The sequence below is a fragment of the Dipodomys merriami genome, unplaced genomic scaffold, assembly GCF_024711535.1.
Source record: "Dipodomys merriami isolate MVZ:Mamm:240054 unplaced genomic scaffold, mDipMer1.0.p SCAF_79, whole genome shotgun sequence".
NCBI lineage: Eukaryota > Metazoa > Chordata > Mammalia > Rodentia > Heteromyidae > Dipodomys > Dipodomys merriami.
This window is the reverse complement of record NW_027206390.1, coordinates 3,001,939-3,025,329: the sequence shown is the minus strand read 5'-3', so window position 1 is coordinate 3,025,329 and position 23,391 is coordinate 3,001,939.

Sequence of the window (23,391 nt, the reverse complement as noted above, 5' to 3'; positions counted from 1 at the left end):
CCTAACAATAACCCTAACCCTAACCCTCAACCTAACCCTCACCCTAACCTTTACTCTAACCCTAAACCTCACCCTCACCCTAACCCTAACTCTAACACTAACCCAAACCCTAAACCTCACCTTAACCCTAACCCTATCCCTCACCCTCATTCTCAACCTAACCTTAGCCGTAAACCTAATCCTAACAATAACGCTAACTCTAATCCTAAACCTCACCCTAACCATAACCCTCACCCTAACCCATACCCTCCCCCTAACACTTACCCTCACCCTAACACTAATCCTAATCCTAACACTAAACCTCACACTAACCCTAACCCACACCTTAAACCTAAATCTCACCCTAACCCTAACCCCAACCCTCAACCTCACCCTAGCCCTCACCTTAACCCCAATTCCAAAGCTCACCCTCACCCTAACCCTAACCTTAACCCTAAACCCCACCCTAACCCTAAATCTAACCCTCACCTGCACCCTCAACCTCACTGTAAGTCTAACCCTAACACTAACCCTAACACTCACCCTAACACTTACCCTCACCCGAACACTAACCCTTACGCTAACACTATCGCTCACAATAACGCTAACTATCACCCTAGCCCTAAACCTCACCCTAACACTAACCCTAAACCTCAGCCTCACCCTAGCTCTCACCTTAAGCCTACCCCTCATCCTCACACTGAACCTCACACTAACCCCAACACTAATCCTCAATCTAACCTTCACCCTCACCCTAACCCTAAACCTAACCCTCACCCTAACCCTAAACCTCATCTTTACCTTAATGCTCACACTCAGCCTATCCCTCATCTTTACCCTTACCGTCACCCCCACCCTTACCATCACCCTAACCCTAATTCTAACCCTAAACCTCACCCTCACCCTAACCCTAACTCTAACACTAACCCTAACAGTAAAACTCACCCTAACTCTAAACCTAACCCTCACCATCACCCTCACCGTAACCTTAACCCTAAACCTAACCCTAACAATAACGCTAACCCTAACCCTCATCCTAAACAAAACCCTCACCCTAACACTTACCCTCACCCTAACACTAACCCTAACCCTAACAATAACACTCACACTAACCCTAACCCTCAGCCTAATCCTAAACCTCACCCTAAACCTAACACTAAGTCTAACCCACACGCTCACCCTAACCCTAACCCTCATCCTCACCCTAAATCTCACACTAACCCTAACCCTAACACTAATCCTCAATCTAACCCTTACCCTAACCCTAACCCTAACCCTAAACCTAACCCTAGCACTCACCTTTATCTTAACCCTCACCCTCAGCCTAAACCTCACCTTTACCCTTACCATCATCCTCACCCTGGCCCTAAAACTCATCCTAACCCTCACCCTAACATTAAACCTAACCATCACCCTAACACTAACTCTCACCCTCAATCTCACACTCAGCCTAACCCTCACCCTAACCCTAATCCTAAACCTCACCCTTACCCTAGCCCTCAGCCTAAACCAAATCCTAAACCTAATACTCATCCTAACCCGCACCCAAACCCTAAACCTAACCATCACCCTAACCCTAATCCTCACCCCCACCCTCACCCTCAGCCTAACCTTAAGCCTAAGCCTAACCCTAACCCTAACCCTCACACTCACCCTCATGCTAACCCTAATCCTAAAACTAACCCTAAACCTCAAGCTAACCCTCACCCTAACCTTAACCCTAACACTAACCCTAAATCTAACCCTCGAACTAACCCTCCCCCTAACCCTAAATGTAACCCTAAAACTCACCCTAACCGTAACCCAAATACTAACCCTAACCCTCACCCTAACACTAACCCTCACCCTCACCGTAACCCTAACCCTCATCCTAACCCTAACGCGAACCCTAAACCTCACCCAAAAACTAACCCTAAACCTCACCCTCAGTCTAGTCCTCACCCTAAACCTAATCCTAACCCTAACCCTAATCCTCATCCTAATCCTCACCCTAACCCTAACCCTCACCCTAATCCTAAACCTAAGCCTAAGCCTAACCCTCAACCTAACCATAACCCTCACACTCAACGTAACCATAACCCTAACCCTCAACCTAACCCTAAACATAACTTGAACCCTAACATTTACCCTAACCCTATCCCTAACACTTACACTAACCCTAACCGTAACCCTCACTATCACCTTCAGCATAAACCTTAGCCTAACCCTAACCCTAACCCTAACCCTCACACTCACTCTAACCCTAACCCTAACCCTAACCCTCAACCTAACCCTAACCCTCACCCTCAACATAACCCGTAACCTAACCCTCAACCTAACACTAAACTTAAATCGAACTCTAACTCTCACCCTAACCCTAAACCTAACTCTCACCCTAACCCTAACCCTAAAACTCACCCTCGCCCTAGCCCTCACCCTAACCTTAATCCTAACCCTAACACTCATCCTAACCCTCCCCCTAACCCTTACCCTAACCCTCAACCTAACGCAAACCCTCACCCTCAAGCTCACCCTCAGCCTAACCCTAAGCCTAAGCCTAAACCTAACCCTAACACACACACTCACCCTCACCCTAACCGTAATCCTAAACCTAAACTTAACCCTAAATCTAATCCTCAACCTAACCCTCACCCTAACCCTAACTAATGCTAAACCTCACCCTCACCCAAAACCTAACTATAACCCTAATGCAAACACTAAACCTCACCCTAACCCTCACCGTAACCCTCACCCTCACCCTCACCATAACCTTAACCCTAAACCTAACCCTAACAATAACCCTAACATTAATCTTAACCCTCAACCTAACCATAATCCTCACTCTAACCCAAACCCAGACCCTAACACTTATCCTAAACCTAACACTAAAATTAACCCCAACACCAACCCTCACACTAACCCTAAACCTAACCTCAGCCTAACCCTAACCCTAAAACTAAACCTCAACCTAACCCTAACCCTCACGCTCAATGTAACCCTAACCATAACCATAACCCTCACACTAACCCTAACCCTCATCCTAACACTTATCCTCACCCTAACACTAACCTTAATCCTAATCCTAATCCTAACACTAACCCTCACCCTCACCCTCAGCGTAACCCTAACCTTAACGCTAACAATAACCCTAAACCTAACACTAACTCTCACCATAACCATAACCCTCAGCTCACCCTAACACCCTCACCCTAACACTAACCCTAACACATAACCTCACACTAACCCTAACCATCACCCAAAACCTAAACCTCACCCTAACACTAACCCTAAACCTCACCCTCTCCTTAGCCCACACCATAACCCTAACCCTCATCCTCACCCTAAACCTCACACTAACCCTAACACGTATCCTCAATCTAACCCTCACCCTCACTCTAACCCTAACCCTAACCCTCACCCTAACCCTAACCCTCACCCTTAACATAACCCTCAACCTCAGCCTACCCTCAACTTTACCCTTACCGTCAAACCCACCATAACCCTCACCCTAAACCTAACCCTCACCCTAACCCTAAATCTATGCCTAAACCTCACTCTCACCCTAACCCTAACTCCAACCCTAACCCTAACACTAAACCTCACCCTAACCCTAACACTAAACCTTATCCTCAACCAAATGCTCAGCCTAACCCTAAGCCTAAGCCTAACACTTACACTAACCCACACCCTTACCCTAGCCCTCACCCTAACCCTAATCCTAACCCTAACCCTCATCCTAATCCTCATCCTAACCCTAACCCTATCCATCACCCTATCTCTAACCCTCAACCCCACCCTCACCTTCAGCCTAACCCTAAGCCTAAAGCTAACCCTCACACTCACACTAACCCTAACCCTAATCCTCGCCCTAACTCTAACACTAACCCTATACCTCAACCTAACCCTCAACCTAACCTTAACCCTAAATCTAACCCTAACCCTAACCCTCAACCTAACCCTCAAACTAACCCTAAACCTAACCCTAAACCTCACCCTCAGACTCACCCTAATACTAACACAAAAACTAAACCTCACCCTAACCCTAAACCTAAACCTCACCCTCACCCTCACTCTCACCATAACTCTAACCCTAACACTGACAATAACACTAATCCTAACCCTAAACCTAACCCTAACCCTAACCCTAATGCTAACACTCACCCTCACCCTAACCCTATTCCTAACCCTAACCCTCACCCTCACAGTAACTCTAACCCTCATACTAAATCTCACCCTAAACCTAACCCTAACCTTAAACCTTACCCTAACACTAACCCTAATCCTCACCCTCACTCTAGCCCTCAACCTAACCCTAACTTTAACCCTCACCCTAAACCTAACCCTAACACTCAACCTAACCCTAACCCTCACGCTCACCGTAACCCTTATCCTAACCATCACCCTAAACCTAAACTTAAACTGAACGCTAACTGTCAAGCTAACGTTTACCCTAACCCTCAACCTAAAGCTAACACTCACCCTCACCCTCTCCATCAGCCTAATCCTAAGCCTAAGACTAACCCTAACCCTAACCCTCACAGTCACCCTAATCTTAACCCTAATCCTAACTTTAACCCTAACCCACACCCTCACCCTAACCCTCACCCTAACCCTAACCCTAAAACTAACACTAACCTTAACGCTAATCCTCACCTTCAGCCTCATCCTAACCCTAACTCTAACCCTAAACCTCACCCTCACCATAACCCCAACTCTAACCCTAACCTGAAACCTCATCCTAACCCTAATGCTTACCCTAACTCTAACCCTAAACCTCACCCTAACCCTAACACTAACCCTAACCCTAAAACTCAAATATCCCTAACCTTCACCCTCACCCACAACCTCAACCTAACTCTAGCCCTAACCCTAACAATAACACTAATCCTAACCCTAACCCTAACCCTCACCCTCACCCTCAGCCTCACCCTCATCACAAACTTAAGCCTAATCATATCACTAAAAATAACCCTAACCCTAAGCCTAACCCTAACCATAACTCTAATCCTCACCCCCACAATCACCCTCAGCCTAACCCTAAGCCTAAGCCTTACCCTAACCCTAAACCTCAAACTCACCCTCACCCTAACCCTAATCCTAACCATAACCATAACTCTAACCCTAAACCTCAACCTAAACCTCACCCTAACCTTAACACTAACACTATCAATTACCCTAACCCTCGACCTAACCCTCCCCCTAACCCTAAATATAATCCTAAACCCCACTCTCACCATTACCCTAATCCTAACCCTAGCCCTAAACCTCACCCTAAAGCTAACCCTAACCTTCACCCTCACCCTCACCTTCACCCTCACAGTAACTCTAACCCTAACCCTAACAAAAACACTAATCCTAGCCCTAACCCTAAACCTAACCCTAATCCAAACACTCACCCTCATCCTAACCCTAAACCTCACACTCACCCTAGCTGTCACCCTAACTCGAATCCTAACCCTAATCCTCATTCTAACCCTCAACCTAACCCTAACCCTAACCCTCACCCTAACCCTAAACCTAATCCTCACCCTCACCCTTACCCTCAACTTCACTCTAACCCTAACACTAACAATAACCCTATCCCTAAACCTAACCTTAAACTTCGCACTCACCTTCACCCTTATTCTAATCATAACCCTAAACCTAACCCTTACCTTAACCCTCCCCCTAACTCTCACCCTAATACTAACCTTAACCCTAACACTAACCCTAACCCTGACCCTCACCTTAACGCTAACTGTAACCCTAAACTTCACCCTCACCCTAAACCTAACTCTAACCCTAACCCAAACCCTAAACCTAACCCTAACAATAACCCTAACCCTAATCCTAACCCTCACCCTAACCATAACCATCACCCTAACCCAAACCCTCACCCTAACACTTACACTCACACAAACACTAACCCTAACCCTAAAACTAACCCTCACACTAACTCTAACCCTAACCCTAACCCTAAACTAGAACGTAACCCTCACCCTCACCCTAAACCTAACAGTAACCCTATCCCTAAAGCTCACCCTCCCCCTCCCCCAACACTATGTCTAACCGTAAACCTCACCCTCACCCTCACTCTAAACCTAACCCTAAACCCCACCCTAACCCTAAACCTAACCCTCACCCGCACCCTCTTGCTCACTGTAACTCTAACCCTAACCAAAAATAGCATTAACCCTAAACCTAACCATCACCCTAACCCTAATCCTCACCCCCACCCTCACCCTCAGCCTAACCCTAAGCCTAATCTTAACCCTCACCCTAACCCTAACCCTCCCCCTAACACTAACTCTAACCCTAAACCTCACCCTCACCCTAACCCTAAACCTCACCCTAAACCTCACTCTAACACTAACCCTCACCCTCACCCTCCACCTCAACGTAACTCTAACCCTAATCCTAACAATAACACTAACCCTTACAGTAACACTAACCCTAACCGTAACAGTAAACCTAAGGGTAACCATAAACCTCACCCTCAGCCTCATCCTCAGCCTAACCCTAAGCCTAACCCTAACCCTAACCCTCACCATAACCTAACTCTAACCCTCATCCGATACCTAACCTCAACACTAAACCTAACCCTGACCCTAAACCTAACCCTAATCCTCAGCTTCACCCTCACCCTAATGCAAACCCTAATCTGAACCCTTACCCTAACCCTAAGCCTAACGCTAACCCTAATCCTAACCTTCAAACAAACTCTACCCTAACCCTAATCCTAAACCTAACCTTATCCCTAAACCTAACCCTCACCCTAGCCCTCACCCTAACCCTAATCCTAACCCTAAACCTCATCTTAACTCTCATCCTAACCCTAGCCCTAACCCTCACCCTCATGCTCGGCCTAAGCCTAACCCTAAACCTAAACCTCACCAGAACCCTAAAGCTACCACTAACCCGAACTCTAACCATAAATCTCACTCTCACGCAAACCCTAACTCTAACCTTAACCCTAAACCTCATCCTAACCCTCACCCTCAACCTAACCTGAAAAATAACCTTAACCCTACACCTAACAGTACCCCTAACCCTAACAGTAACCCTCACCCTAACGATAACCCTCACCCTAACACTAATCCTAACCCTCACACTAACTCTCAAACTAACCCTAACCCTCAACCTAACCCTCATCCTAACCCTATTCTAACCCTAAATCTCACCCTCACCCTAACCCTAACTCTAACCCTAACACAAACCCTAAACCTCACCCTAACCCTAATCCTAAACAGCATCCTTACCCTCACCCTCACCCTAACCGTAACCCTAAACCTAACCCTAACAATAACCCTAACCCTTTTCCTAACCCTCACACTAACCATAACCCTCACCCAAAACCAAACCCTCACCCTACCACTTACTCTCACCCTAACACTAACTCTAACCCCAAAACTAACCTTCACCCTAACCCTCCTCCTAACCCTATATCTAAACCTCAACCTGACCCTCACCCTCACCCTAACCCTAAACCTAAACCCCACACTAACCCTAACCCCAGCACTCACCCTCATGTTCAGCCTAAGCCTAAGCATAAGCATAAGCCTAACCCTAACCCTAACCCTCACCCTAACCCTAATACTAACACTAACCGTAATTCTAACCCTAAACCTCACACTCACCCTAACCCTAACTCTAACCTTAACCAGAAACCTGAAACTAAGCCTAAACCTAACCTTCAACCTCACCCTCACCATAACCCTAACCCTAACACTAACCCTAAGAAAAACCCTCATCCTAACCATAACCTTCACCCTAAACCTAACCCTCACCCTAACACCCACCCTCACACTAACCCTAACCATAACCCTAACCCTAAACCTCACCCTAACCCCAACCCTCACCCTCAACCTAGCCCTCAACGTAAACCTAAACCTAACCATCATTCTAAACCTAATCCTCATCCCCACCCATACCCTAAGCCTAACCCTAAGCCTAAGCCAAACCCTAACCCTAACCCTCACACTCACCCTCAATGCAAACCTAATCCTAAACCTAACCCTAACCCTAATATTAAACCTCAACCTAAACCTCACCCTAATTCTAACTCCTACCCTAACCCTTACCATCCGCCAAACCCTCCCCCTAACCCTAACTCTAACCCTAAACCTCACCCTCACCCTAACCATAACCCTAATCCTAAACCTCACCCTAACCCTGATCCTAAACCTCACCCTCACCGTCACCCTCACTGTTACTCTAACCCTAACCCTAACTGTAACACTAACCCTAACCCTAACCCAAACCCTGACCCTCACCGTAACTCTATCGCTAACCCAAACCCTCACCCTAACCCTATTCCTAACCCTCAACCTCACCCTAACCCTCACCCTCACTGTAACCTTAACCCTAACCATAAACCTCACCCTAACGCTAACCTTAACCCTCACCCAAACTCTAACCCTCACCCACAACCTAATGCTAAACCTAAACCTTATCCTAACACTCACCCTAACCCTAAAACCCTAACCTTAACCCCCACCCTCACACTTACACTCAGCCAAAGCCTAAGCCTAAACCTAAGATTAACCCTGACCCTCACACTCACCCTCACCTTAACCCTAACCATAACACTAACCCTAACCCTAACTCTCAGACTAACCCTCACCCTAATGCTAAATCTAACCCTAAACCTCACTCTCACCCTAACCGTAACCCTCACACTCAGCCTCACCCTCCGCCTAACATTAAGCCTTACCCTAACCCCAACCCTAACACTAACACTAACCCTAACCCTCACCCTACCCCTCACCGTAACCCTAACCCTCACCCTCACCCTCACCCTAGCCCATACCCAAACCCTAAGCCTAAGCCTAACCCTCACCTTAACCCTCACTCTAACCCTAACCCCAACACTCACCCTAACCGTAACCCTCACACTCACCCTCACGCTAACTCTAATCCTAACCCTAACCCTAACTGTAACCCTCATACTCACCCTCACCTTAACCCTAACACTAATCCTAAACCTAACACTAACCCTCACCCCTACACTAAACCTCAGCCTAACACTAATGCTAACAATAAACCTAACCCTAACCCTAACCCGAAACCACACCCTAACCCTAACTCTAACCCTAAACCTCACACTCACCCTAACCCTAACACTAACCGTAATCCTAAACCTCACCCTAAACCTAAACCTTACCCTAACACTTACCCTCACCCTAACACTAACGCTAACCCTAACACTAGCGCTCACACTAATGCTAACCATCACCCTAAACCTAAAGCTCACCCTAATCCTAACCCTAACCCTCAACTTCACCCTAGCCCCACCTAAACCTAACACTCATCCTCACCCTAAACCTTACTCTAATGCTAACACTAATCCTCAATCTAACCCTCAACCTCACCCTAACCCTAACCTAACCCTCACGCTTACAATAATCCTCACCCTCACCCTAACCCTCATCTTTACTATTACTGTCACCCTCTTCCTAACCCTCAGCTTAAACCCAACCCTCATCCTAACTCTCACCCTAACCGTAACCCTAAACATCACCCTAACCCTAACTCTCACCCTGAGCTTCAGCCTCAGGCTAACCCTAAGCCTAAACCTAAACCTAACCCTAAACCTCACACTCACCCTAGCCCTCACCCTAACCCTAATCCTAACCCTAACCCTAAACCTAAACCTAAACCCCAACCTAACCCTCACCCTAACTTTAGTCCTCACCCTAACCCTCAGCTCAAAACTAACCCACACCTTCACCGTAACCTGAACCCTAACACTCACCCTAACCCTACCCCTAACCCTAAACCTCACCCTCACCCTCACCCTCCACCTAACACTAAGCCTAACCCTAAACCCAACCCTAACCCTAAAACTAACCCTCACCCTCACTCTCACACTAACCCTAATCCTATCCTTAACCCTATCCCTAAACCTCAACCTAACCCTCACCCTCGCCCTAGTGCTAACACTAAACCTAACCCTAATTCTTTCCCTAAACCTCCCCCTATCCCTAACTCTAAACCTAAACCTCACCAGCACCCTAACCTTAACCCTCACCCTAAACCTCACGCTAAACCTCACACTAACCCTAAACCTCACCCTCACTCTCACCCTGACCATAACTCTAATCCTAACCCAACAATAATGCTAAACCTAACCCTAACCCTAACACTAACACTAAACATAACCCTCAACCTGAGCCTCACCCTCACCCCAAGTTTAACCCTAACCATAACACTAAAAATAACCCTAAACCTAACCCTAACCCTCACTGTAACCCTAACCCTAACCCTAACCCTAACCCTAAATCTAACCCTAACCCTAACACTGACCCTAACCATAATCCTCACCCTCACCCTCACCCTAACCCAAACCCTAACCCTAACCCTCACCCTATCCCTAACCCTAATCCTATACCTAACCCTAAACCTAAACCTAACCCTAACACTAACCCTAAACCTAACCCTAAACCTCATCCTAACCCTCACCCTAAATGTAACCCTAAACATAACCCTAACCCTCACCCTCATGCTCGGCCTAAGCCTAAGCCTAACCTGAACTCTAACCCTCACCCTAACCCTCACTCTAACCCTAACCCTAACACTAACCCTAACTCTAAGCCTAAACCTCACCCTCACCCTAACCCTAACTCTAACCCTAACCCTAAACCTAAACTTCACCCTAACCCTCACCATAACCCTCACCCTCACCCTCACCTTAAGCGTAACCCTAACCCTAACACTAACAATAACCCTAAACGTAAACCTAACCCTTACCCTAAATATAACACTCAACATAACCATAACCCTCAATCTAACCCTCACCCTCACCCTAACCCTAACCCTAACACTCACCCTAACCCTAATCCTAACACTCACCCAAACCCTCACCCTAACCCTAACCTTGATCCTAGTCCTGACCCTAAAGTTAACCCTAACCATCACTCTAAACCTAACCCTCACCCTCAGCCTCAGCCTCAGCCTCACCCTAATGCTAAACCTAACCCTAACCCTAAACCTCACCCTCACCTTAGCAGTCACCTTAACCCTAATCCTAACACAAACCCTCATATTAACACTCAATGTAATCATAAACCTATCCATCATTCTAAACCTTATCCTCATCCCCACCCTCACCATAAGCCTAACCCTAAGCCTAAGCCTAAACCTAACCCTAACCCTAACCCTAACCGTCAATCTAACTCTAACCCTAACCTTCACCCTAACACTAACACTCACACTAAACCTCTCCCTCACCGTAACCCAAATGCTAACATTAATCCTCAACCTCACACTAAACCTCGCCCTAACCCTTACACTCACCTTAACCTATCCCTCACCCACACACTAACAGTCACCCTAACACTTCCCCTCACCTTAACCCTCACCCTAACCTTAACACTAACCTTCACCCTAACCCTCACCCTAACACTAACACTCACCTACACCCTCACCCTAACCCTCACCCTCATCCTAACCCTTACCCTCACACGAACCCTAACCCTCACCCTCAGCCAAAACCTCATCCTAAACCTAAACCTAACCCTAACCCTCACCCTAACCTTAACTCTAACCCTAACCCTAACCCTCACATTAACCCTAACCCTCGCCCTCACCTTCAACCTCACCCTGAGCCTAACCTTACCCTAACCCTAACCCTCACCCTAAACCTAACCCTCACCCTCACACTAATCCTAACCCTCATCCTAACCCTAAACCTCACCCTCACCCTCTCCATAACCCTAAACCTCATTCTATCTCTAACCTTATACGTAATGCTAACCCTAAACCTCACCCTCACCCTAAACCTTACCCTCACCCTAACCCTAACCCTAAAACTCACACTAAACCTAACACTCAACCCTAACCCTAACCCTACCCTTCAGCCTAACCCTAAACCTAAATCTAACTGTAACCCAAATCCTCACCCTATCCCTAACTTTAACCCTAAATTTCACCCTCAACCTCACCTTCCCCCTCAGCCTTACCCTAACCGTAACCCTAATCCTAACCCTGAACCTAACCCTCACCCTAACCCTAACCCTCAGCCTCACCCTAAACCTCACCCTAACATTTAACTTCAACCTAACCAAAATGCTAACCATAAACCTAACAATCACACTAACCGTAACCCTAACCATCACCCTATCCTTTATACTAACCCTAAACCTAACCCTAACCCTCACCCTAACCTGAACCCTCACACTACCCTAAACCTAAACCTAACCCTAACCCTCTCGCTAACCCTAAACCTCACCCTCAACCTAACTCTCACCCTCACCCTAACTCTCACTCTAAACCTTACCCTCACCCTAACCCTATCCCTAATGCTAACCCTAACCCTAACTCTCACCCAAACACTCACCCTCACCCTAACCCTCACCCTCACACTAAACATCACCCTAAACCTAATCCTCACCATAAACCTAATCCTAACACTCACCCTAACCATAACCCTCACCGTAACCCTAAGCCTCACATTAACCCTATGCCTAACCCTCACCCTCACCCTCACCCTAACCCTAAACCTAACCCTCATCCTAACACTAACCCTCACCCTCACCCTCACCCTAACTCTAACCCAAAAACTCACCATAATCCTCACCCTAACCCTAACCCTAAACCTTACCTAACCGAAAACCTCACCCTCACCTTTACCCAAACCCTCAACCTAGCCCTCCCCCTCACACTCACCCTCACCCTAACCCTGAACCTAACGCTAACGCTCACCTTAACCATAATCCTCACACTAAGCCTAAACCTCACCCTAACCCTAACCCTACCTCTCAGACTAACCCTCACCTTAACCCTAACTCTAACCCTCACAATAACCATAACCCTATCACTAACCCTCACATTAACCCTAACCCTAATACTGAACCTAACCCTAATCCTCACCCTCACCATAACCCTAACACTCACCCTAACCCTAACCCTAACCCTAGTCCTCACAATAACACTTACCCTCACCCTCACCCTAACCCTAACCCTCAACCTCACCCTAACCCTCACCCTAAGCCTTACCCTCACCCTAACTCTAATCCTAACCATAACTCTAACCCTCACCCTACCACACCCTCACCCTAACCATCACCCTAACCCTTACCGTCACCCTAACCCTAACCCTAACCCTCACACTAAACCTAACCCTCACCCAAATTCTAATGTTACCCCTCACCCTAACCCTCACCCTCAACCTAACCCTAATCCTAATCCTCACCCTATCCTTAATCTTAAACCAAAACTTCACCCTAAACCTCACCCTCACCCTCATCCTAACGCTAACCCTAAACCTCAGCCTCAACCTAACCCTCACCGTAACACTTACCCTCAACCTAAACCTCACCCTCACCCTAACCCTAACCCTAAACCTCACCCTAATACTAACCTTCATGCTCACCTTCACCCTAACCCTAAACCTAACCCTAACACTCATCCTCAACCTAAGGCTAAACCTAATGCTAACCCTAATCCTCACACTCACCCTAAACCTCACCCTAAACGTTACCGTCACTCTAACCCTAACCCTAACCCTCACACTAAACCTAACCCTCACCCTAACCCTAAGGCTACCCTTCCGCCTAACACTCACCCTAAACCTAACCCTAAACATAATCCTCACCCTAACACTTACACACACCCTAACCTTCACCCTAAGCCGAACCCTAAACCTAAACTTCACCCTAACCGTCACCCTAACCCTAACCCTCACACTCACCCTAACTGTCACCCTAAACTTTACCCTCACCCTAAACCTAAACCTAACCCTCACACTAACCCTAACCCTAACCCTCAGCCTAACACTTATTCTAACCCTAAACCTAGCCCTAAACCTCACCCTAACCCTAACCCTAACCCTCAGCCTAACCCTCATCCTAACCCTTACCCTAATCTTAACCCTCACCCTAACCCTAACCCTAACACTAACCTAAACCTCACCCTAAACCTAACCCTCACCCTCACCCTCCCCATCACCCTCAGCCTAACCCTAATCCTAACCTAATCCTTCCGCTCACCCTCACCCTAACTCTAACCCTAAACCTAACCCTAACACTCACTCTAACCCTTACCCTAACCCTACACTATCCCTAACCCTCAACTTAACCTTAAGCCTCACCCTAATCCTAAACCTAACCCTCACCCTCAAACTCATGCTAACTCTAACCCAAACCCTAACCCTAACCCTACCCTCACTCTCAACCTAACCTTCACACTCACCCTAAACTTCATCCTAAACCTAACCCTTCCCCTCTCCCTACCCCTCACCCTAAACCTAACGCTAACCCTAACCCTCAACCTATCCCTAACCCTACCCCTAACACTAACCCTCACCCTAACCCTAATCCTCACCCTAACTCTCACCCTCATTCGAATCATCACCCAAAACTTAACCCTTACCCTAACCCTAACACAAACCTATTTCAAACCCTCACACTCACCCTAAACCTCACCCTAACCCTTACCCTCACCATAAAACTTACCTTCACCCTAACCCTAACCATAAACCTCACACTAACTGTAACCCTCACTCTAACCCTAACCATAAACCTGACACAAACCTTCACCCTCACCCTGATGCTCACCCTCAGCTTAACCCTAAGCCTCATCCTATTCCTAATCCTAACCCTCACCCTCACCCTAAACCTAACCCACACCCTAAACATCACCCTAACCCTAACCCTTACCCAAAAATTAACCCTCACACCCACCCTAACAATAACACTCACCATGAACCTAACTTCAGCTTAATCCTCACCCTCACCCTAATGCTCACCCTAACCCTAAACTTTACCTAACCGAAACCCTCACCCTCAACCTCAGCCTAACCCTCACCCCACCCAAGCCCTCACCCTAACCCTAAACTTAACTGTAACCCTCACCCTCAACCTCCCCTTTCCCCTTAGCCTTACCCTAACCATAACCCTAATCCTAACCCTAACCCTCAACCCCACCCTTACCCTAACCCTAACCCTAACCTTAAATAACCCTCACCCACATCCTAACCCTAACAGTAACCCTAACAATAACTCTAACCCTAACCCTGAACCTTAAACTCACCCTAACCCTAATCCTAACCCTAACCCTCAACCTCACCCTCACCTTCATTCTAACCCTCACCCTCAGGCTGACCCTCACCATCACACTAACCCTCACTATCAAACTAACCCTCACCATAGCTCTAACCCTAACCCTCACCCTCACTTTCCCCCTCACCCTCAGCCTCACCCTAACTCTAACAATAATCCTAAACTAACCTCACCCTCACCCTCACCCTAAACCTAACACTCAACCTCACCCTCACCCTCACACTAACCCTCAACCTCACCCTAAACATCACCTTAACCCTAACCCTCACATTGAACCTAACCATTACGCTCACCCTAACCCTCACCCTCAAACTAACCCTCACCCTAAACATTATCCTCACACTAACCCTAACCCTAACCTTCACACTAACCCTAACCCTCACCCTAACCGTATCCCGACACCTCACCCTCTCACCCTAACCCTAACCCTAACCCTAACACTCACCCTAACCCTAACTCTCAACCTAACCCTCACCCTCACCCTAACCCTCACCCTGACCCTAACCCTCACCATCACCCTAGTGCTCATCCTAACCCTAAACCCTCACCCTAAACCTAACCCTCAACCTAAACCTAACCCTCACCCTGACACTCACCCTAACCCTAACCATAACCATAACCCTCACCTTAACCCTTACTTTAACCCTAACCCTAACCCTCACCCTCGCCCTTTACCTTTACCCTTACCCTCACAATAACCCTCAACCTAACCGTTTCCCTGACCCTAACCCTAAACCTCAGCCTAACACTCATCCTAACCCTAACCCTAAACCTAACTCTCTCCCTAACCGTAACCCTACCCATAAAAGTAACCCTAACCCTAACCCTCACGCTCATGTTAACTAACTCTAATACTAACCCTCACCCTAACTCTAACCCTAAACCTAACCCTAACTGTCACCCTAGCCCTAACCCTAACCCCAACCCTCACACTAAACCTCACCCTAAAACTTACCCTCACCATAAACCTAACTCTAACACTAATCCTCACCCTAAACCTAACCCTCACCCACACCCTAAACCTGACCCTCACCGGAACCCTCACCCAAACACTAACACTCACCCTAACCCTAACCCTAAGACTATTCCTAAACCTTAGCCTCACCCTTAAACTCACACTAACCCTACACCTAACCCTAACCCTCACCCACACCCTCACCCTAACCCTCACCCTCACCCTAACCCGCACCCTAACCCTAACCCTACCCTTCCCACTAACCCTCACTCTAACAATAACCCTAATCTAAACCCTCAATCTAACCCTAACACTACCCCTAACCTTCAACCTCACACTAATCCTAAACCTAACACTAACACTCAAACTAACCCTAATCCTCAACCACACCCTAACCCTCACCCTCACCTTAACCCTAACCCTCACACTAAACATCACCCAAACCCTGACCATCACCCTAACCCTAGCCCTAACCCACACCGTAACCCGAACCCCAAACCTAATCCTCAACCTCAACCGATTCCTCACCATAACCCTAACCTTTGGCTAAAAGAAACCCTCAACCTTCAACTCACACTAACCCTCACCCTCACCCTACCACTCACCCTAATCCTAACCCTAACCCTAATCCTCACCCTCACCCGAAACCTCACTCTAACCCTTACCCTCACCCTCATTCTAACCCTAACCATAATCATAACCCTCAGAGTAACCATAACCCTCAACCTAACCATAACCCTAACGCTAACCCTAACCCTAACCTTCAGCCTCACCCTCACCTTCAGCCTAACCCTAACCCTAAACTTATTCCCAATCCTAAATCTCACCCTCACCCTTACCGTACTTCTCACCCTCACCCTAACCTTCACCCTCACCCTAACCTTTACCCTCACCCTAAACATCACCCAAACCATAAACCTCAGCCTAACCCTAACCATAACCCTTACCCTAACCATAACCTCAACTTAACCCTAACCCTGACATAAAGGAAACCCTCACCCTCACCCTCAGACTAAACCTCACCCTCACCCTAGCCCTCACCCTCACCCTAACCCTAACTCTAACCCTCAAACTCACCCTCACCCTCACTCTCAACCTCAGCCTAAAACTAACCCTAACCATAACCCTAACCCTCACCCTCACCCTCACCCCAACCCTAAACCTAAACCTAACCCTCACCCCAACCCTAACGCTCACCCTAACACTAACCCTCACCCTAACCCTAACCCTAACTCTAATCCTAACCCTCACCCTCACCATAACCCTCACCCTAACACTTACCCTCACCCTAAGCGTAACCCTAAACCTCGCAGTAACCCTAACACTCACCCTAACTCTAAACCTCATCTCAAACCTCAACCTCACCCTAATCCTCATCCTAACCTTACCTTAACCCTTACCTAAACTAAACCCTCACCTTTACCCTCACCCTAAACCCTAGCCCACACCCTAACCCTAACCCTAAACCCAACCCTCACACTAACCCTGACACTACTCTTAAACCTAACCCTAAGCCTAATGCTAACTCTCACCCTAAACGTATCCCTAAACCTAACCCTCACCCTAACACTAAACTTCAACCTCAACCTCACCCTCACCCTCAGCCTAAACCTAACCCTCACACTCATACTAACTCTAACCCTAAACCAAACTCTCCCCCTCCCCCTCCCCCTCACTCTAATTCTCACTCTAACACTAACACTCACCCACAACCTCACCCTCACCCTCAGCATAACCCTACTCCTTACCCTAATCCTAACCCTCAACCTACCCCTGACCCTAACCATAACCCTAACCCTCACCCTAACCCTCACCCTCACCATAGTCCACACCCTTACCCTAACCCTAAACCTAACCCTCACACGAACCCTAACCCTAACCCTCACCCTAAACTTTATCCTAACCCTAAACCTAAAACTAACCTTCACCCTAACCGAACCCTAACCCTAACTATAACCTAACCCTATCCCACACACTAACCCTAACCCTAACCCTCAGCCTAACGCTCATCCTAACCATAACCCAAACCCTAACCCTAAACCTCAACCTAACCCTCATGCTAACCCTAACCCTAACACTAACCCTAAACCTGACCCTCAATTTAACCCTCCCCACAACCCTAACTCTAACTGTAAACCTCACCCTCACATTAACCCTAATCCTAACACTAACCCTAAACCTCACCCTCACTCTCACCCTTACCCTCACCCTAAACATCACCCTAACATTAACCCACACCCACACCCTAACCCTAACCATCACTCTAACCCTAACCTCAGCTTAACCCTAACCCTGAAGTAAACGAAACCCTCAACCTCACCCTCACCCTAGCCCTCACCCTCACCCTAGCCGTCACACTCACCCTAACCCTAACACTAATCATCAACCTCACCCTCAACCTCACCTTCAGCCTAATCCTAACCCTAACCTAAACCTAACCCTCACCCTCACCCTCACCCTCAACCGAATCCTAACCCTAACAATAAGCCTAACCCTCACCCTAACACTAAACCTCAACATCACCCTAACCCTAATCCTAACCCTAACTCTAATCATAACCCTCACCCTCACCCTAACCCTCACCCTAACCCTTACCCTCACATTCACCTAACCCTAACCCTAAACCTCACACTAACCTGAAACCTCACCATAACCTTAACACTAACCCTAACCCTTACCCTCACAATCACCCTAAATCTTACCTTACCCTCACCCTAACCCTAACCCTAACAGTACCCCTAACCCTAAACCTAGTCCTCACACTAACCCTAACCCTCACCCACACCTTAACCCGAGCCCTCACCCAAAACCTCACCCTAACCCTAACCCTAAACCTAACCCTAACACTTCCACTAAACCTAACCCTCACCCTATCTATAACCCTACCCATCAGCCTAAATCTCACCTAACCAGAACCCTAACCCTAATCCTCACCCTATCCCTAAACCTATCCCTAACCCTCACATTCACCCTAACCCTCATCAAAACCCTAACACAAACCCTGACCCTAACCCTAAACCTTATCCTCACCCTATCCCTAACCCTAAACCTAACCCTCACACTCACCCTAGCACTCACCCAAACCTCACCCTAACCCTATCCCAAACCCTAACCTTAAGCCTCACCCTAACCCTAAAGCTCAAGCTCACCCACACCCTAACTCTTAACCTCACCCTAACCCTAACCCTAACCCTAAAACTATCCATCAGCCTAACCCTAACCCTCACCCTCAACCCAACCCTGTGCTAAGACAAATGCTCATTCTCAACCTAAGACTCAGCCTAACACTTACCCTCACCATAATCCTATCCCTAAACCTCTCCCTAAACCTCACCCTACCCCTTCTCCTCACCCTAACCCAAACCCTAACCTTAACCCTAAACTTCACCCTAGCCCTCACCTTAAACCTCATCCTAACCCTAACCCGAACCCTCACCCTAAGCCTAAACCTAACCCTAACACTCACCCTCAAGCTAACTGTCAATATAACCCTTACCCTCACACTAACCCAAACCGTAACCCTAATCCTAACCCTCACACTAACCCAAACCCTCACCAAAACCCTCACTCTCACATTCACCCTCACACTAAACATCACCCTAACCTTAACCCTCACCCTAACCCTAACCCTAACCCTCACCCTAACCCTAACCCTCACCTTAAACCTCACCCACACACTAATCCTCACACTAAACCTAACCCTAAACCTTTCCTAAACAAAAACATCACCCTCACCCTTGCCCTCACCCTAAACCTAACCCTAACCTTAACCCTCACCCTCACCCTCACCCTCAGCCTCACCCTAACCTGCACCCTAACCCTAACCCTAACCCTAACCCTCAACCTAACCCTAATCCTAACCCTAATGCTAACCCTAACCCTCACCCTCAACCTAACCCTGACCCTAACCCTTACCCTTATCCTAACTATCACTCTCACCCTAAACCTAACCCTTACCCTCACCATAACCCTATCCCTCACCCTCAACCTAACCCTCACCCTAACCCTTACGGTCACCCTAACACTCACCCAACCCTAACCGAACACCAACCCTCACCCTAACCCCCAACCTAATCTTCACCCTACTCTAAAGCTAACCCTAACCCTCAGTCTCAACCTAACCCTCACCCTAAACCTTATCCTCACACTAACCCAAACCCTAACCGTAACCCTCACAGTAAGCCTAACCCTCATCCTAACCCTAACGTTACCTCTCACCCTAACATTCACCTTAAACCTAACCCTAACCCTAATCCTCAACCTACGCCTAACCCTCACCCTCACCCTCACCCTAATCCTCACACTAAACCTAACCCTAAACCTAACCCTCACCGTCACCCTCCCACTCAACCTCACCCTCACCCTAACCCTCACCGTCACCCTAAACATCACCCTAACCCTAACCCTCACGCTAACCCTAAACTTAACCTAACCTTAAACCTAACTTTTACCCTAACCCTAACCCTAAGCCTAACCCTAACCCTAACCCTAACGCTAAGCCTAACCCTAACTCTTACCCTAACCCTAACTCTTACTGTAACCCTAACCCTAACCCTAAACCTCACTCTAAACCTTATGCTAACCCTAACCCTCACCCTAATCCTCACTCTAACACTTAACCTCACACTAACCCTAACGTTAATCCTCAGCATCACACTCACCCTAACCCTAACCCTAACCCTAACCCTCACCCTCACCCTCACCCTAACCCTAACCTAACCCTAACACTCACCCTAACCCTAAACCTTATGCTCTCCCTAACCCTACCCCACAACATAAACCTCACCCTCACCCTAACCCTAACCGTAACCCTCACACTCATCCTCACCCTAACCCTAACCCTAACCCTAACCCTCACCCTAAACCTAACCCGAAACCTAACCCTATCCCTCACCATCACCATCACCCTCACCCTAACCCTCAATCTCAAACTCACCTTCACCCTAACCCTCAAACTAAATCTAACCTTCACCCTAACCCTAAACCTCTTCCTAAACCTAAACCTACACCTGACCCTAACCCTCACCCTAAACCTAACCCTCAACCTAACCCTAATCCTAACCCTCACCGTCACCCTAACCCTCACCCTAAACTTAACACTAGCCCAAACTCGAACCCTGAACCTTACCCGAACCCTCACGCTCACTCTCACCCTAACCCTCACCCTCACCCTAAGCCTCACCCTATCCCTAACCCTAACCCTAATGCTCACCCTAACCCTAACATTCATCCTAACCCTAACCCTCACCCTAATCCTCACCCTAACCCTAACCCTAATCCTTACCTAACCAAAACCCTCACCCTAACCCTCATTTTCACCCTAATACTCACCCTCACCCTCGCCCTCACCCTAAACATAACATTAACCCTAACCATCACCCTAGCGCTAGCCAGAACTTTAACCCTCACCATCACCCTCACCCTAACACTTACCCTCACCTTCACCCTCACCCTAACACTCACACTAACCCTAAACCTCATGCTAACCCTAACACGAACACTAAACAAAACCCTCATCCTAACCCTCAAACTAAGCCTAAACCTAAACCTAACCCTCACCCTCACCATCTCCCTAAACCTAACACTAACCCTCACCCACACCCTAATCCTTAATCTCACCCTAACCCTAATCCTTACACTTAACCTAACCTTCACCCAAATCCTAACCTTCACCCTAACCCTAACCCTACCCCTTACCCTAACCCTCATCCTAACCCAAACCCTAACCCTAACCCTCACCCTAACACTAACCCTAACCCTACCACTAACCCTCAAAAACACCCTAACCCTCACCCTAACCCTAATGCAAACCCAAACCCTAAAACTCACCATAACCGTATCCATCACTCTAAGCATAAACTTAATCCTATCCCTGACCCTCACCCTAATCTTCACCCTAACCCTCTTAACCCTTACCTAACCGAAACGCTCACCCTCACCCTCAACCTATCCCTCAACCTCACATTAGATATCACCATAAACCTTACCCTAAACCTAACAATAACCCTCACACTAACAATCACCTTCACCATAAACTTAACCCTAAGCCTTACACTCACCCTAAACCTAACCCTAACTCGAACCCTCACACTAATCATTACCCTCATCCTAACCCTAACCCTCACCCTCACCCTAAACCTCACCCTAATCCTTACCCTCATCCTAAACCTAACCCTACCCCTCACCCTAAACCTCACTCTCAACCTAACCATACCATTAACCTTAACCCTCACCCTAACCTTCACCTAAACCTAATCCTATCCCTAACCCTCACACTAACACTCACCCTAACCGTAACCCTCACCCTCCCCCGCCCTAACCCTCACACTAACCCTAAACCTCTCCTTAAACCTAAACCTAACCCTCACCCTCACCCTCAAGCTCACTCTCAGCCTAACCCTAACGCTAACACTAATCCTAACCCTATCCTCACCCAAACCCTCACCCTCACCCTAACCCTAATCCTAACCCTCAACCTCAACCTCAGCCTCACCCTAAACCTCACCCTTACACTAACCCTAACCATAACCTTATTCCTATCGCTCAACCTATCCCTAATGCTAACCCTAACCCTCAGCCTCACCCTAAACCTCACACTAACCCTTACCCTCACCCTAACCCTAACCCTCACCCTCATTCTAACACTCACTCTAACACTTACCCACAACCTAACCCTCACCTTATCCCTCAGCCTAACCCTAACTCTAACACTAACACCAACCCTAACCCTCACCCTCACCCTCACCCTCAGCCTAACCTAACCCTAACCCTCAACCTCATCCTTACCCTAAGGCTAACCCTATCCCTCACCGTATCCCAAAACACCTCACCAACCCTAACCCTCATCCTAAACCTAACCTTAACCCTAACCCTCACATGCAACCTAACCCTCACCCTAACACAAACCCTCACACTAACCCTATTTCTAACCCTAAACCTCACTTCACCCTAACCATCACCCTAACCGTAACAGTCACCCTCACCCTAACAATCACACTAACCGTAACCCTCACCCTAACCCCAACCCTAACACTCACCCTCACCCTCACCCTCAGCCTAACAAAAACCCTAACCCTAAACCTCACCCTCACCCTCACCCAAACCCTTACCCAAACCCTTACCCACACTCTAACCCTCACCCTATCCCTAATGCTAACCCTAACATTCACCCTCACCCAAACCCTCACCCTAACCTTTACCCTCACCAATCCTCTCCTTATCCCTAACTCTAACCCTAACCCTAACACTCACCCTCACCCTAGACCTCACCCTAACACTAACACTAACCCTAACCATCACCCTCACCCTAACCATAACACTAACCCTAACACTAACCAAAAGCCTCACCCTAAGCCTCTCAATCACCCTAACCCTCACCCTCACCCTACCCCTCAACCTAAACCTAACCCTAACCCTCACCCTCACTCTAACCCTCACTTT